The sequence below is a fragment of the Macrobrachium rosenbergii genome, chromosome 6, assembly GCF_040412425.1.
Source record: "Macrobrachium rosenbergii isolate ZJJX-2024 chromosome 6, ASM4041242v1, whole genome shotgun sequence".
Lineage (NCBI taxonomy): Eukaryota > Metazoa > Arthropoda > Malacostraca > Decapoda > Palaemonidae > Macrobrachium > Macrobrachium rosenbergii.
In genome coordinates, this window is record NC_089746.1 from 31,902,363 (window position 1) to 31,920,465 (window position 18,103).

Consider the following 18,103-nt stretch of genomic DNA (forward strand, 5'->3'; position numbering starts at 1 on the left):
CTGTCAAAAATGATTGGCAACCCTGGCAGGATTAATTTTAGCGACAATGCTTAGGTGTGATTCTACTGTGTCAGCCTAACATTGAAGTAAATAAGTCATGGCGACAAAGATATCAAAGATCGTGAAACTGGCCTTATGAATACCGCCAGCTCTCAATGATTCTAGCACATACAGTGCATCATCCCCAAGTAGATGTTATGTAATCCTAGTCAACTAGAAATATCTTGAATAAAGAGATTATGTAAAAACTGCTTTAAAACATAAAAAAATAACGTAGAATTTCACTACCATCTTATTAAAAAGTTTTTTTTCAAAACTAATGTACATGTGAATTTATCTTTTATAAACTCAAGGGTTTTGAACATCACAGAAAATTAAAGCAACGCAGAAATAACACTTGGGAAACTGTACAAAAAATAAAAATAACAAGCTCATGAATTATACCTTTAACATACTCAAATCATTAAGACTTAAGGCAAAAACGGAAGTAGACAGATAGTGAAGGTAGGTGTTTTGCGTATCACAAGCCAGGACACTTAGCCAAAAAATGTGTGCTTGTTAGGAGTACGGACCAGCAGAACTTCAAGTAAAAGGTAGCGAGTGCGATGGCAGTGGAGGAGCAAAGGGAGGTGTCCACTATCAAGATTTGTGGGGATGTTGACATAGTCCAATTGGAACACTATGTCAAAGGTGGAAGACTGTAGCTGGCAGATGGAGCTGATGATCCTGTTGTGTTAGGAGATTGCAGATCTAAGGGCCACATAAAGAGGCACCAAAACTTACTACATGTAGGCAGGAAAAAAGTGACATTGTAGATATAATTATGGTGACTGAGGACCAAATGACTGATAAGAAATGGGTTTGGGCACTCATTAATATGAATATTCATATGTGTCCAGTAGAAAAGATTTATATAAAAACGACAAATTTGACAGAGTGATACAAGCTATATGCCTAGATAACCCTATTAAAGACTTTATTCTTGGAAATATTCCAGGTATAAAGACACCCAACAGAAATTATTAAAGCTGAGGCTGAGGTGGCCGAGAAAGCTTTAAGGACAGATGACTTAAGGAATGAACCAGAGGAAAGTGATGCGCGGATGGATCTAGAAAGGATAGTACTGAGACAGCAACAGTAGTGACCAGAGCACAAGTCCAGTGAGAGGAACTTAGCTTCAAGCCACTAGAGTTGTACCTGCCATCCTGCATCTAGGAGCAGTGCAGCTAAAAAAAAATAAAAAATTTGAGCAAAAGAATCCCAGTCAGGTCAAGCAGTGGGTGAGAGCCAAGACTGGTGCAGAACAAAGGAGAGGGTGAGGGAGCTTTTAAGTTAAAGTTTATTAATAGCACGTTGTATCATGTTTTTTAGGGAGGTGACTGAAGAAGTGAGAGCCAAGGCTGATGTAGAATAGAGGATCAAGGATGAGGGAACTTTTGAGCTAAAAGTTATTAATAGCACATTGTATCATGTTTTCCAGGGAGGTGACTGAAGAAGTGGGAGTCAAGAATGATGAAGAACAGAGATTCAAGAGAGAGAGAACTTTTGAGTTAAAGGTTATTCATGGCATACTGTATATGTTTTCCAGGGAGTTAACAGGAGAAAGGAGTACCAAGACTGATGCAGAACAGAGGATCAAAGGGGGAGGGAACTTTTGAGTTAAAGGTTATTAATAGCACATTATCATGTTTGAAAGGGCAAAATAACTGGAGCATTGTGGCAAATCCTATTGCCAGGGATATATCATACCCAAATAATGAAGCTGGCCCATGAGTCCATTGTTGGTGGTTATTTGAAGGAAAGAAAACTGTCAAATCCATATATCCATATATATATATATATATATATATATATATATATATATATATATATATATATATATATATATGTATGTATATATATGAGAATGATTGTGAATGCTACTAGATTTTGTACGTCTTGCGACATTTGCCAGAAGACTGCACTGAAGGGCTGTACCACGAGAATACTATGATGGAAATCCTTCATATACATTAATGGCAATGCCCTTCATAACTGGTGGACTGGAATAACGAATTGGTTTTCATCTATCAAGAGCGACGAGAGAAACAAAACCAATTCTTTTCTTAGTTCAAAAATTCTGTTGATTGCATTACCTGCCGACAACCACCATATGGAAGCGCAGAACAGCAACATCTCAGAGCAGGAACCCATTGCTGACGATGTGGTGTAATTAACCGCCCTTCACCAAGCCTCTGAAAATGATATTTAGGTGACCAGGCAATGTTTTTGATGACAGTGTCTCCCCATGAATGAAGCAGTGAACTCTGATTATCAAATGGACCATGCTCCTTCACCAATGCTGAGGACACCTGATCTTCAGGCTAACATCGCAGGTACACCATCATTAGTAACTCCCATCAAATCTACTTAATCCTTCAAAGAAATTTTTGATAATTTCCAACGCATCATTAGTTCTTGTGGTGGTGTCGAGAGTCTTACAAAAGAGAAACTCTTCTTTGAAGTCTCCCTCAACCAACTATCATGCAAACACCAAGAGATGAAAGGACAGTGACACATCAGTTGATTCATCAGGGGGTATGGCAAACAATCCACACCTTGTTCACTGATGTTTTGTGAGACCTCATTTATCCATCTAATTACTATATACATCATTTAGCTTCTATGTTATGTGCTCGCCGACAGCAAGCTCCATCATTTCTTTTGCACGAGCATGCGCAAGTTGCTCTGCGATCATATGAGGCTTGTATTGGCTTTTACGACTTTGTACACGACAGTGAAGGAAGCATGCATTGCACTGGTGGCCTTCATAGAATATATCTTTTAGTCAAAGCGCTGCGACTTGAGTGCCGGTAATTGCTGCTCAAAATAATCTTTATGCTTTTGCGACAAATTAGGGTGATACTTTGAGACAGAGTTTAAGCCTATCTGGCTTCAGTGGTCCATTCCCCAAGACTGCGAAACAAATAAATACACTAGGGTTATTTCATGAAATCTTTTTTTCTGACAATTGAAGCCAAATTTAAGGTTGTCCTCTAACTTGCGCTTAACATCTCTTCCTGCCATTTATCTAGATCTGTGAGCAATGCAACGAAATGTATTATTTGTTGAGCGAGGCAATAATAAATTCATGGTAAAACAGAAGACTTAAGACACAGCAGCATAACAACTGATCAGAAATATTTCACTGTTCTACTTTTCCTCCCCGCTTCCTCTCGGATCACTACATTTTACAGTCGAAAACGAAATAAAATTACACACCTGTAAAACAATGCAGGACGACTGACGCAGCTAATTGGTTCAGCAGTTCGATGGCTACGACACTAAAGAGTGTTGTTTGTGGTTGTGAGACAGCTGACAGGAATTGAACAGAATGGCCCGTCATCTTGACCCTAAAGTACAGTATGTATGCTTGGCATCCACCATGTGTATCAAGGCTGGCTCCGAATCGTTTCAAACGCAGCAGCATATAATTCTACAGTTAACGACTGATAATCACTGAAGATTGCCATCATATTTCTTAAGCTGGATTAATGCTGTACACTGAAATGAAGGGTCGATTATTTATTTGGATAAAATTTTTCTTGTTGCCATTTTAAGAAATTTTAAATTATGTGTACCAATCTCCTGTTTATTTCTAAGAAAAAAAAAATGCACGTCTTGTGACCCACCCAAAAATGTCCCCATGGATCACCAATTGAGAACCGCTGCTAAACTATTAAACTTTCAACAATAAGCATCTGTGTGGAATTAACAACTCCGTGGTTCTAGATCATTACAGTAAATGAAATATTTTATAATTTTCGAAACTGCGACAAAGGGACGGTACTGGGGAACCACGCAAAAGAAATGTAATCCGTCTTATAATCGATATTTTGACAAAAACGCCTCCGACGCCTAACGGACTGTTCAGGACAGGTTAGCCTATACATTGCTTGAATTAAACCTGAGCATGTTTATGCAAACAAAGTCATTGAAAGTGACATAGGTAATGTTCACGGCACATTTGGTATCTATAGGTCTTTCGTTCGTACGGAATACCAAGTTAGCAAATAAATGATCCTTTCACACAGAAAATAAACATACAAGTACGAGTACGAGTTGCTTTCTTTCTAAACGTTAAGTAACACTTCGTGCTTATCTGTTAATATTATAAAACAAATATTACGATTGAATGCTCTTGTGGTATAGGAAATTATATAATAGCTAAGACAAAACAATCCATGTTGTCTCCCCTGTGACAAAACACTCCCTTTCAGAACACAGTTGTACCAAAATCAAACTAGCCCTATTGAGTTTCCTTTACGCGATGCATGAGTGCTCCCTTATTATAGTTCACAATGGCAGTGACTCTTGGACGAAGTATTTATATTTCAGATTTTTTTTTTTTACATGAAGGAATTTCATTCTTGTACGTCATGGCAGTTTTCATTTTTCCAAGGAAGAAACTCCTCAGCTTTCTCCCCATCTCCACCAATACAATATCATCCTCTACCTATATTGGTACAGGTGTAGGGGATTCGGAAGAGGAACCCCAACCTAAGTTTCCAATTTCAAATGCAATTTTTTTTTTTATTATGACTTAAATGTGTCGGGTCAGACAGTGCAAGGGTAGGAAGCCAATGTACCAGAGGTCGCTTCAGTCAAATTTAATCGAACGCCTTTAATAAAGATTTCCATGTGGTTTAATTTATTGTTCATGTGCTATGATTGATAAGGAACTTTACGTCAGGCAGCATTAATAATGATAATTATCAATATTAATAATGATGATAAAAATAATAAGGAAGAAGAAAATGAAGAAGATGATGATGAAGATGAAAAGGAACAGTATGATATAATACAATGATGCTGTGTTAATATGAAAATCCTTGTTTGTTGGTGTATATCAGTTATTAAATTAATTCTGCGATAACATTGGCGCTGACATACGTCATCAATAGGGTGTGTTATCAGAACGAAATACGTTAACTTCTGGTTACTATTTAAAGATAATATGCATAATCATTCTCAAAATAGAAATGACTGCATTGACCACCCTTTAGTAATGTTAACACCACGCACACATTTAGCGTCTTCCAGTAATTAGATTGGTCTACCTTTTAACACAGGAATTACGTCATTGTTGTTATCATTAGCATCAATGACGTTATCTTGGTTATACAGGATGTTGTTATTGTAGATTTGGCACCATGGCTAGGCGTGGAAATATCGTTGTTCAGAATCAGGAAAGATCATTTTCCAAAGTTAATGTTCATGTAGCTGTTTTAAAATCCTGCTATGAAACCTTCCTATATGTCTTATTACAATTGATTTAGCCTAAGATACGTAAGTAACAAGCATCATAAGAGGAACTAGTTTTTGTTCCGCGATTCTGCCCCTCCCACTGTGAAAGTGGTGGTGGAGGATAGAACGAGTAGAGTAGCTTCCCCTGAGCCAGTGTCACGGTAACCTTGTGGCGTGTGTTGTGACAATTCTATGTAGATATTCTGGTGCATTAGTATACTTATTAGGCGATAATTCGGTTGGATTTACTCAGGGCCATAAGGTGAGTACAAATACTCAGTCAGTCCCAGTAAGAAATCCTCAGTTTAAAGTGATGTTTTGAAAGGAGTTGGTATTACCGGTGATGATGTTGATGACACTCCCTCCTCCTCCTCCTCTACGATTCCCCCACTTAGAGAAACTTCCCCAGGATCCTCGTCTGCCAAACATACGATTCGTTTTTTGGGTTTGGTGATCAAGAGGGCCTTTAAACGCGTTGACACTGACACAGTAACTCGGCGGGAAATTAATACGAGTTCATTATTTTTTTTAAATGCACCGGAATGCAAGTGGACTTCATTTTGATGGTATGAGCGGGAGAGGAGGGGGAGGGATTGGTTAGGACTCATTGCCTTGATGCAACCCAATGACGACGCTTTCTCGAATCCACCCTTGAATGGTGTTTTCCTTTAAGCGTGCTGAAGTTTGGCTTGGCATGATAATTTAAAAATTGCTTTATTAGCGTGGCTTCGCTTGTCATTCATAATCGAGTACTAAAGGTCAAAGAAGGTAAATTGCCCCTCGCCTTTTGGTAACGGGCGCTAAGAGGCAAAGGTCAAGAAGGGTACTCGCCGGTAATTCACTTTCTTCGGTCCTCCCTTTACTCCTAGCAATACTGTCAAGGGGAAAACAATGGTTTACTGTACACATTAAACTAACCGATCCCATTACTCTGCATTCTGATGGGATCGAGCATTCGAATCGCCCTGGCTACAGTTTGAATCAGGGTAAAATAGTAAGTTAAGCGTAGGCCATGAATGTGTAACTGCCACACAGCCTACATTCGTATAGTTGCCACGCCCCCACGCATGAAGGCTGTTTTCTTCCTTATATGTCAACAGTTTGTAGAATGATTTCAGTATAGAGGAAAAATTTCTGGTATTGGTTTATGTCTTAAATTTGTGTCAGATTCCTAAAATATAATGTTTACACTATAGGTGGATGCAGATGATGTGAATCAAATGACGATTGAGAAGGGAGCGTTTTACTCTATATATATAAATTTACTGAATACGTTCAAAATTTAATTTCGATAAACGGGAACTGGCCTGAGGAAGCACTGCAGGGTATTTTGCTAGGAGCATCAAGAAAGTTTACGCTGTGGTCGTTACGTTATGTTGGGCTCAGGAGAGAAACGCTTAAATGGTAAATGTGAAATGCATTCCCTTCGAGCCATGCCCCATAAACTCATAAAATTTGCAGTCGAAGGTAATTTTCTTAAAAGGGCTTTCCCTTTCAAAATTCAGTAATACTTATGCATAGTACAAGTGCATAACAAGTGATGTAGCCTAAGTCCATGATAGTTGTAAATTAACCACATAAATTTTTTTGCTGCAGTGCACAGTATTCATTACAGTAAGAAAGTAGAAAAATTGAATAAAGATAAACAAATAAACATAATTAATATACTTATATCAAAAAACAGAAACTTTAGGGCTGGTCTGTAAAGTACTACAAACATTTTACTCAATAGGAGACTATTTCTCATTTTCATAGCAAGAGGAGAGATTCGGAGTTAATGATTTTTGGTCAAGGGCAACATAATTTTGGCACCACAACAGAATGTAAATGCTATTGCTGTACAAAGTGAATAACGCTCACTACTTTGCTTGCAGATGCTAATGGAAGTGCCCTGTTGAAATAAAGCGTATGGAAGATGATAAAAATAATAATCTAGTAGTGATGGTTCAAATCATAATTACCATCATATGGAATATGGGAACCATCTCTGAATGATTCCTGGAGTCTGGTAACTACCGTACTAAACAATATTACATTAACCGGAGAACAGAAAAAGTAATTTGGATTTAATTTCATGTTTAGATATACGTAGTCTCGCAATCAATACTGTACCGTACTCTGTTTTCTTGTATCATTGGATGAAAGCTCTTTTGGAACTGTTATGAAGAAAGATGGAGCTCAAGGTAGTTCGAGTATTGTTAATAACTAGAGACATTATTTTTAAATAAAGTTATCTTTAGTGTAGGGTGTGGCAAGTTACGACATAGGCCGAGTTGAAATGATGGACATTTTCACCTTGTATTTTAGGTTTAATTTTTGTTTTGTTTACTGCTCAAACTGTATCCCAAGTCTGAATGTATTTTGTATTAAAAATTACGATTATTGCCTAAGATCAGAAGAAAAAAAACTAAAGCTTTTAAAATTCAATCATGTTAAATGTTCCTGCTAAAAACCACTTATTTCACTAATTTGCTCAAATTACTGTAGCTAACTGTGTCAGTTTGAGGTGTAACGTCTTAAAACCCACACTTACTGTACTATGAACAAAGATAAAAGTTTACATTTGCAGTGGATTTTTCATACTAGTCTAGACGTTTAAACTGTTGTCTTGACATTCTTGTTGGGTTGAATTGAGACAGCTGTTGTACTGTATATAGGTTTTGTGTGCTCGGACATAGTTCATTTAACTATATTTGAAAATATTTATGCTTCATGATGCATTTGCTGCCATTAGACTTGTTAGTGAAAGTATAGCTGCCTAAAAGTATGGGAAGATCGTGTTCATAAGAAACCCCATGCAGAGGGAGGAAACCTCAGGATATTGTGTTAGGTTATGAAATTACAATTTTGTGTTAGAAAGTTTTTGTATATCTGTAGTGTCAAGTAAAAATATGAATTATTGTGGAGTCGGTGTCAATTCACCCCTAGTCCATTACAAGCCTGTTGCAACACATTTTAAGCCATGTCTCACTTAGGCTACCTGTGTTGTAACTAAACCCTCCCTGTAAGGTGGAGTGCAAAACTATTTAATTTTCCATTAAAAGAAAAATACAGTATTGAGGATTGTGGTCTCCAAACCTGGTGTGGTATTTTCAAATTGTATGCTTATGATCATCAACCAGTATTAGTATTTAGTTTAGTTTTTATATGGCTATGAAATAAATATACTGTATGTGTCTCGGCCCACCATGCAGCCTCATATGCCAGTCTAGGTGTTTTAAGGGTTGCATCTACTGTACTTTATTAAGCATTTTTGGGGTAGCAAATAACTTCAGTTTCAACAAGAATAGCAGCATCTCCATAGTGTACCATAGACCCCAGAACACCACCCTGAGGAACATCAACTAAGTCAAGTCAAAGCTTAGTAAAATAAAATACCATCAACTATTACTGGTTGCTGTTTGCTTGAAAAGTGTAACTTTGAATACCCAGCTAAGCCTTTGGTTTCCATCCTGTTGTCAGGGTTGTCATGGATGTAATCAATTACTGTAGTTGTAAAAGAGCATTGCAGATATACAATGTATGGAATCTAGTAGTTGTTTTATTGTATGAATACTGGCCATCAGGATGAAAGTATGTAGATTCAGAGTAGTACCTGTACTTGAATAAGGGCAAAAATATCAATTTTTCAGTAGCTTGAGAGATCACTGGAAGGGTGAAGATTAGCTTGTAATATTTACAGTCAGTCCATTCATTACATATTATTTGCTTGTGTAAGAGAAAGAAATTTAAAAAAAATAAAGTAAATAGTTTTTGGAGAAAGGTCCTTGCTTATCTTTTAAATAGGGAAGTCTTCAGTTGAATCTTTTCTGTATGTCTGTAGTATGCCTTGGATGAAGTGCACATGTTTTAAGGAATGACTTGTAGTGACAAAAAGAGAACTGTCACCCAAACATTTAGCCTCAGCCAGTCTTACTTGTTACTGGAATTGACCAGACAAATTACTGTGCCAAGTAGGAATGGTCATGCCTTCATTCATTCATGCTATCAACAATGTATTGATGACACCAATTCTGTATTAATGTTTCTTTCTTTTTTATTGATTGTATTGGTGTGAGAAATTAAAACTTGGTTGTAGACATGTTGCTATTTATTAGCTACTCTCTGTTTTATAAAGGTATATTGTCTAAAGCTGCCATCTGTCTTTTGCAGTCATGACACTTACCATATTGTTATTTGGCCAAAGTTTTGGGAGGTCTCATGACAGATTCCCTTCATGCCTCCTTATCAACCTATATTAGGTTAAGATGTATCCCAGTACTTAATATTGTTCACCGGTTTTTCCTTTCCATTTGCTCCATTTTACATTGTAGTGATCTTTTCTTCCCGTTGAACCTGCAGTTATTAATTGACGGATAGGAAAGTGGTATTTACTCAAAAATCACTTCTTTCCTGGATAAGAAAGTGGTATTTACTAAAAAAATCAAGTATTTCCAACAGCAGGTCTTAGATTCACATAATTCTCTTCATAATCATAAACATTAATTTTATGCTAAAAGTCAGTTCTGATTGGACTGTCTTAATAATGAAAAAGATCAACAGATAGCAACATAAACTAGCCTAAACATATGGTATTTGAAAAAAATTCCTGTTAGAAAAGTTACATTATATGCATCTTATTAGTATTCTTATTAGTATTTTAGTAACTGTACATTTGCAAGAAAGTCAAAGAAAATTTTTTTGCAATTGATTACAAAAAGAAATAAAGTTGTAATTTTTGGCAGATTGAAGGAATTTCCAGTTAGTTTATCAAGTTTTGCTTGCCCGCAAGAAACCCAGGATAGTGGTTAACCTGAAATTTCAGTTTACCTTGGTATGGACAAGATTAAAACTCAGATTAATTTTCTTCTTAGGATTTGCTAATAATATGCTGTACAAGAAACAAAAAGGGCAGTTAACATAATTGTATTGGTGGTTGTAATCACTATAAAAAAAGGAAAAGAAACTAAACAGTGACCAAACTACCTGTAACACTTGATGTAGGTAAAAGCTGAATAGGCAGAATATTGACAGTAAGTTTTGGTTTTATTTTTCTGAATAAGTAGAATGATTTTTTCGTTATACTGTACCACATTAGGTACTTGAATATAGTATCAGCAAAACATAGCCCTCCATGGAGCTATGGGTACTGGCTATTTTACATGTATCCTGGAGCCACTATGTGACAAATACCTTGAGTATTCTAGCATTCCCTGAATGATATTGAAAAGGGCAGCAGCTTGAGCTGACCCTCTTTATTGGAAAGAAGCTTAGGGCAGTATGGTGCTTTGATGGCTTGAATCATCGGGAAGTCCTTATTGTCCTTATTAAGCACCTGATGTATCCACCACCAGTAGTCCATAACCTCAAAGTTTTCTTGGAACAATGGCACATCAGCACTTGCAGTTAAGCTTGATGTTGCACGGCAAACATTGGCATGTTGCTTGAAGCCATCTCATCAGCAATGGCTTGCATCTAAGATTTTCTCGCAGTTTGGTCCTTCTGCACAATCCATGAGTTTAAAAATTGAACCTTTATCACTCATCTGGGTAGAAAAGGATTGCCTTCTTGCCTCCTCTGTTCAGGGCTTCACCATCTCGGGCATAGCCTATATGATCCTCTTGGCAGCTGAAGACAAGTAAGTCAGCAAGAATGACATCCTTCTTTTGTAGATAGGGTTTACAGTACTGGAAAATTACCAGTTGACAGTATGGTAATACCTTGCCATTCTGTGTTTTGCTGCAGAATTATCATTTGACTTGAAAAGACAGACTCCTTTACACTTTACTTATTTTACCTTAGTAGCAGCAATATACTCAGTGGCATTTCACATGGCAGTCATACTCCCAATATTCACTACACTGAAGAGTTAAATACAATTTTAGTAGTTCACGTTTAGATAACAAAAAAGCTAATTGTCACTGTGTAACTTGAAGAATCACATTATCTTTAATTGTCCAGAATTCCTTAGAAAATGCCATTTTATTCAACATGCTGCATGACTGACACAAAGAAAAATTTTCTGCATAACCCCTTTCCTGATTACTACCAAACCATACAATACGAAAACACGAGAATGTTGAAAAATTTAGGTGGTTTTGTAGATACTTATAAATCTCAGATTATTATTATTATTATGGATCTCGGTTTAATGAACTTTTTATTAAAGGGCTTGTGGTCCTCCGGTGTGAATATCATTTAGTAGAGAAGTTGCAAATCAGACAATCAATCCTCCAGGTAAAGTGTATATAATCATATTTACCAGTATTTGAGCATTCTTTTTCTGCTGCATCTTAGCAATGAGTTCTGTTTTCGTGACCTCTCGACACCTTTACAGTCGAGAGTGTCCCCCAGGATAACAGTCATGTTTACCAATTCTAGACTTGTCCTGTCATCACCACACGGCCTCCCCTTCCTATCTTGAACGTCATTATATTTGCAGTGTTGAACATTTGTTGTGACATCATTTGTTACATTTGTTGCATATCATTAGATTCATTCTTATATCTCCCACATCATTCACATGGCCATGTTACGTTTTACTAAATGCTGGCTGCCTGTCTGGTCACCCTATAAAAGTACTTCGTGTATATGGCTATAATGTTTCTTTCTTTAAGCTTATTTCCAGCTTTTTTAACCATCTACTGTCTGCCGTCATTGATGGCTCTACATCTGCGTCACTCCACTTTCGTAGGGGTATTTCACAGGGTCAATTCCAGTCTGAAAGTAATTTTTTCGTCTGTTCTTGTTATTTGAATTGGGCTCAGTAGGTCAATCATATTAGTGCTTCTGGGTAGATTTTCAACAAATATCTTTAATCCCATCCAATTTTGGAATTCGTATATTAATGTAATTGTACACCTCTGCTCTACAGTAACAACTATGTTGGTAACCAATTTACTTTTAAACTTATCATGGAGAGATCACATGCTTCAGAAGGTAAAATCGGGCAATACTAAATCTTTTTGTTTTAGGTTTTGTTGCTGGAATATTGCTGTTGTGTTTTGGCTCTTCTTTAGTCTACCTCCTCGATATGGTAGAATCAAGGTTGATTTTGTCATTTACCCTCCTGCACCTAACCCCTCGATCCTCTTTTTCCCTGCTGCAAGGTGGCTTCTCAAATTCTTCTGTAGTTACTATTTCTGTCATTATTCAAGGGAAGAGTTTTTTCCCCTTCAGCCAGCCTCATAACCACGTCTGTGCTTAAGCCTCGCCCTTCTCTCCCCTGGGTGTTTTTTTCTGTTTTGAGTGAAAGAGCAATTGATTGCTCGTTACGTTGTCCTTAGATTAAAATAAAATATGTCGGAGTAGTATGTTGCTTGTGGTCAGTGAACGTTCTTATATTTAGCCTCAAGCCTGACAGATTATCTTTGATCTATGGTGAATCTAATTTAGGTATGTAGAGATTTGTTTAATAGGGGAATGATGCTCTGGAGCCAGTTGATTAGATGATGATCCCCGGATTATACTACGCTTTTATAATCTCCCAGAAATGTTTAGGTGACTATTGTGATATTGAAAAATAAAACAGACTAACCCTGCTATACTTGACGTCCAAAGATTTTCAAAGATTATCCCCTTAGCACTTGTCTGCTCAAAAAGTATAGAATACCTATAAAAATCCCGACGGCACAGTAGAAACTGCATATTCCAACCTAAACATCCGGTGTTAAGGTAGAGCAGGCTACAAGAGGGTGGGTGTTCCGTGATTATAACAGCTTAAGAAAATCGCATTGGTAGGTTAGAAATGGTGGCAAAAAAAATTACCATGACATACCCTGGGTCAGTTGAAAAGATGGTTAACCAGCAGATCCCCAGCTTGTGATTCCCTCACTCAGTGTCTTCATGTTGAACTGTGAGGTTTCTTACACAATGGATCAAGTTAATTTTCCTATAATTGATAACGTTTATTTTCAGCCTCAATGGTTCCCCACTCGGGGCTGTAGAAGTGTCGTAGCAAAGGAACTTATGAATTGTAATTGGTTGCATGTAATTGTTCAACAGGAAAAAATAAGTGTTATGAGCGAGCAGTCGACGAAGCGTGCTCGCAGAGAAAAAATAGATTTATTGACTGGAATGCAGATTTTTCCGTCTGTCGCACCATGCGTATGTCCCCCCGAAGATACAGTTGAGTAAATGTAGCAAGGTACGTTGACATATTTAATGAATAATTGATGATATATTGCATTAAAAACTACGTTACTCGTAAAAGCCACGATATAATAAATACCTCTTTATTATTCTGTTTCGGTTAAATTTTAAAGAGTTTTCTAAATGTGGTTTTATGTAAACTTTGACCTGCGCAGGTTAATAATATCAAAAGCAAATATGTTCAGCGCAGTACACATGTTATTTGTATCTGATCGTGCTGTTAATGCAGTGTCACATTTTTTTGCATAGGTTTATAGGTGCATAACATGATTCAGTAAGTCTGTGTGTGTGTTTGCGCGCGAATTTGTAAGTGATTAAACTCACTTGACACCTTTAAAGACCATGACAGTAAAAATGAATGCTCTGATGTGGAATTATTATTGCCAAAGTGAACTAGAGTAGTTTGTGACCTCGTACTGCCCGTCTTGTTTTCAAGTCAGGATGACATAACGTTTGTTGATGTTGGTTTTGAAATAATAAAGTGTAGCCTCACTGAACTCCTTGTTATGAGGAAAATGAGTCCTTCGATGTGATGCATGTGAGCCATGTGAGTACTGCATTAATCGCGGCAGCTACATGTCAATTTATATTTAATTTCGGTGTCAGTAGCCCTGTACATTATTGCTCTTGAGTGGAAACAAAACCATTTCTTGTTATAAGACATAGTATGAAAAACACGATTGTGTATATCGTAGGACTTTGGACTCTTAAGTAATCTCTTGATAAAGAACGTGAATCCTTGAAAGCTTTTTAAACTTTTAAAGGAGCCCCCATGGCGTTCATTAGGCGCCAGCGAAACCAAGTTTCTTTCAAGTGGTGAGCAAGGCCGGGAAAGTCTCCTTTACCAATGGTAACAAATCTTCGTATTTTTAACTCCCGCGGACACCGACTGTTGGATAGCGTCATCTTGGTAACTCCGCCACTACTACCACCCCACACCGGATGTCTGAAATCGCCGGAACCACTTCCCCCACTCCCTCCCCTTGAATACCGGCACAGCCACATCACATTCACCAACCTCATTGCCATACTCCTCTTTCCCAGGTAGGGCGAACCATGTTGTACTGGCTTGGATTTGTTTCTCTTAGATGCCTTTATGCCGTGCAAGCTTTGTTGTTGGTCAAGTCCTAGGAAGCCAATTCATGATTTAAAAGTGTGGGTGGCGGAATGGCAGCACCTACTTGCGATGATGAGCCTTATTTTTGAAAAATGAAGAGGCGACGGAGAGAGTTAAAACTTAAGGGTTGATGCATAGTGTTAACGAATGAAGGTTGATGCATAGTGTTAACGAATGAAGAGGGAATGGATAGATATTCTTATGAGTGAGGGTATGTAAATTAATAAAATTAGTTAAAACTGTTTTGTATTCTCAGGAACAGGAAGTGTCATCTTGTCGGCCTCAGTGGTCGATATTCGGGGTATTTTCGTTCAGTTATGGGAGTTTTGTTTTCATAAAATTTAGTTTAGATGTAGATTCCCTAATCACAAAGGTACCAGTACAAGATGTTCTACAGTTTTTGAGTGAAAAATTAGCCCTCTACTGAGATCATTTCCTACCAGCCCTGGTATAAATTAATAACATTAGTTTAACTGTTTGTATCGAACAACGTCTTTTCGTTCGGGGATCATTCTACCAACAAAAATTCGGGTGCAGCATGGGCAGCCCTTTAAGTCCTGGAAAAGGAATTTGAACTAATCCGTAAGCAGCTGTCGTCCTTAAAGTACTCCTACCATATAATTGAGAAAGCTATCTTTAAAGCAAACACCATTTCCTACCGACCTCTTCAAAACACGGCCAGGGAGGCGCCCAGCAATAAATCAAAATCCCACACCTGAACAAGGTTAAGACGTTTACACAGACACGGAAATTGTAATCCTTTTGTCTCTACAAACCTAAATACCCCAGCCAAATCCCTAATTAACGTCCAGCAAGAGCCCGTCCCCAAAAACATAGGACTATATGAAATCCCTAACCTTGACTGACAAATCCAATATCAGATGTATAAGCAAATCACTCTCACAAAGACTAACACAACACAGACGTTCAGTAAGATATGACCAACAGAGCTCAGTATTTTTAACCACATAAATAATCGTAATCATCGAATAAATTGGAATATGTCACCTATAATTTATAGCAGCAGTTGTTGGTTCAAAAGTCAGATGGTAGACTCAGCACTGATTAAACAAAGAAATACGATGAACCTCTCAAAAAGAGCCTGGGATTCAGATCTGATTGATAACGTCTTCCTCCAACCAGCGGTAAACAAGATGACGAAGCTGCTGTCAGCAGAAGAAACATTCCGGTTTAATGCATGTGTTCAGCTATCCTGCAGAAACTCCCTTTTTCTCAGTTGTTTCGTCATTCTTGGCTGTCGATTAGTTTAATTTTTATCTCGAAAAAAATCACCAGTTTATGGAAAATGCCCAAAAGCATGTTCGGACAAATATTCAAGAAGAATCATAGATTGAATTTAGGTAAAATGAACAATGTACAAGATTTTGGTAAAAGCTCGACATAGAAGAAACAGAGGAGCAAGGTAAATGGGAAGTCAATATGTTTACTGTTACTAATATGCGTTATTAACATAAGCTCAATTTATAATAAAAACCAGCTAAGGAACAGCCCGTCAAAAGAAAATAAAAAAATGGGACCATAACAGTCATAGCTTATGTCCATACTCGTATACAATGTTCAGTAAATTTGCGTCATAATTCGAATGTTTGGTAGAAGTTTTCTAACGTATCTACCCTGTCTGTTTTCAAAACCGACAGGTTTACCGCTCGAGGCAGACTGTTGGTTTTGGCGACCAAGTGGGACTGGTAGTCTTCCCGCTAATTTATACAGGAGTCTCAAAATGCATGTGACGTCAACCTTTACGGTCTCCACATCTCTAGATTCAGAAATGCTCGCGAAGTAGTTTTGGCTTTATTTTTTGGATTGCTATTTACTTCGTTCATTCCATCATGCAACAATGCCCGTTGATTTTTCATCGAGACCTTGTGTAGCTATTGCATGTGGATAAAAGAAGCACCAGATTGATTTTGTTACTCATTGGATAAAGGGGATTTGTTGGTAGTTCTGGGAAAATATTCGCACAAGGGTGTGGTTCGGGTGGAACTGTGCGGGACTCCCGTCCCCATGGGATGAACTAGTGCTCAGAGGGGGTGGGGCTTTGAGGGTTACTCACACACACCACAACCGAGTGAGTGAGTGAGAGTGTAGTGAGGGAGAAGGGATGGCTGGCTGGCTGGGTTGGTTGGTGGATGTTGAAACTCTCCTCCGGGGGAGGTCACTGACCTGATTATTCACGTGCCGGTTGGGACTTAAACTTTATTATTTATATATATACTTGTCCATTGCGGTACATCGTATGATATAGTAAACTTGAATGACAGTAAAAAAAAAATTGGGGGGTTAGACGGTCCCGTGAATCTGTTCTCAAGTTTGTACAATAAGCGAAAGACGAGGGTTATATATATATATATATATATATATATATATATATATATATATATATATATATATATATATAAATAATGTGTATATATATGTACATACACATATGGTGGGAATGAACACAGGAACTTGTTTGACATAAGTAAATTTCTGACTCTCGTCGGGACCGAACCAAGGTCTTTCAAGTGTGAGTCCAGGGTGTTAGCAGTTCATTTGCACAAGTCATAAAAGGAGTTGGAACCTAAGTACTTACTCTGCACTTGAGGTTTTTACAGGGCAGGCGCCTAACGCCTAATATATCAGCAAATTTTTACCCAACTTCCCAAACCAGCAGCGAATTGCTGACATTTCATTCGACTTACCCCTTCACTGTGAGATTTGATGGAAATGAACACATGAGAACGTGTTTCACAGAAATGAGTTTCTGACTTGCATTGGGACCGAACCCTGGTATTTCAAGTGGAAGTCCCGGATTGCTAATGCTATATATATATATAAGGGTCATGTCAGGGTATAAGAATTTCTTCATTTGGTTCTTTATTTGGATTTTGGGCTTTGTAGTGACAACCGCATACAAAAATTACCAAGAAATAGAGTAGAGGCAATGTGGTCATTACAATTGCATACGTGTCTGGTAAAAAAAGTGACTTACAGATTCTACACACACGCACACACAATCTATATATATATATATATATATATATATATATATATATATATATATATATATATATATATATATATATATATATATATATATATATATATATATATATATATGTGTGTGTGTGTGTGTGTGCAATGTGTCATTACAATTGTGTGTGTGTAAAAAGTGACTAACAGATTCTACACACAATCTTTTTATCTAGACTATCATCTATCTATAATATATATATGATACATATATATATATATATATATTTCTTGATAATTTTGTGTCTGTGTGTAGAATCTGTCACTTTAAAGCCCAAAATCCAAATAAAGAACCAAATGAAGAAATTCTTATGCCCTGACATGGTTGTCACTACAAAGCCCAAAATCCAAATAAAGAACAAAATAAGTTAACTACAGACCACGGAAATTAGCTAAAACGTTAACTACCAGACCACACACAGTTACTGAAACACACACACACACACTGTCATTATATGCATGAAAAAACTGACTTGTGTGTTTTGCCTTGGAGCTGAATGCATTATTTACATTGTAGCAATTGTTGCATCAGGA

General features: G+C 37.4%; 1 protein-coding gene across 19 annotated transcripts in view; it reads left to right on the forward strand.

The window, feature by feature from the left end:
- The first annotated feature begins 5,376 nt into the window (after nucleotides 1-5,376).
- beta-Spec (spectrin beta chain) overlaps nucleotides 5,377-18,103 on the forward strand; it is a 231,010-nt gene continuing 218,283 nt past the window's right edge. For 15 of the 19 annotated variants that reach the window (XR_010853332.1, XR_010853335.1, XR_010853331.1 and 12 more), the window contains exon 1: nucleotides 5,377-5,548. The gene's annotated coding sequence lies outside the window, so the exon portion shown is untranslated. The remainder of the gene's footprint in view (nucleotides 5,549-18,103) is intronic. The other 4 variants (XM_067105458.1, XM_067105470.1, XM_067105460.1 and 1 more) reach the window with 2 other exon arrangements.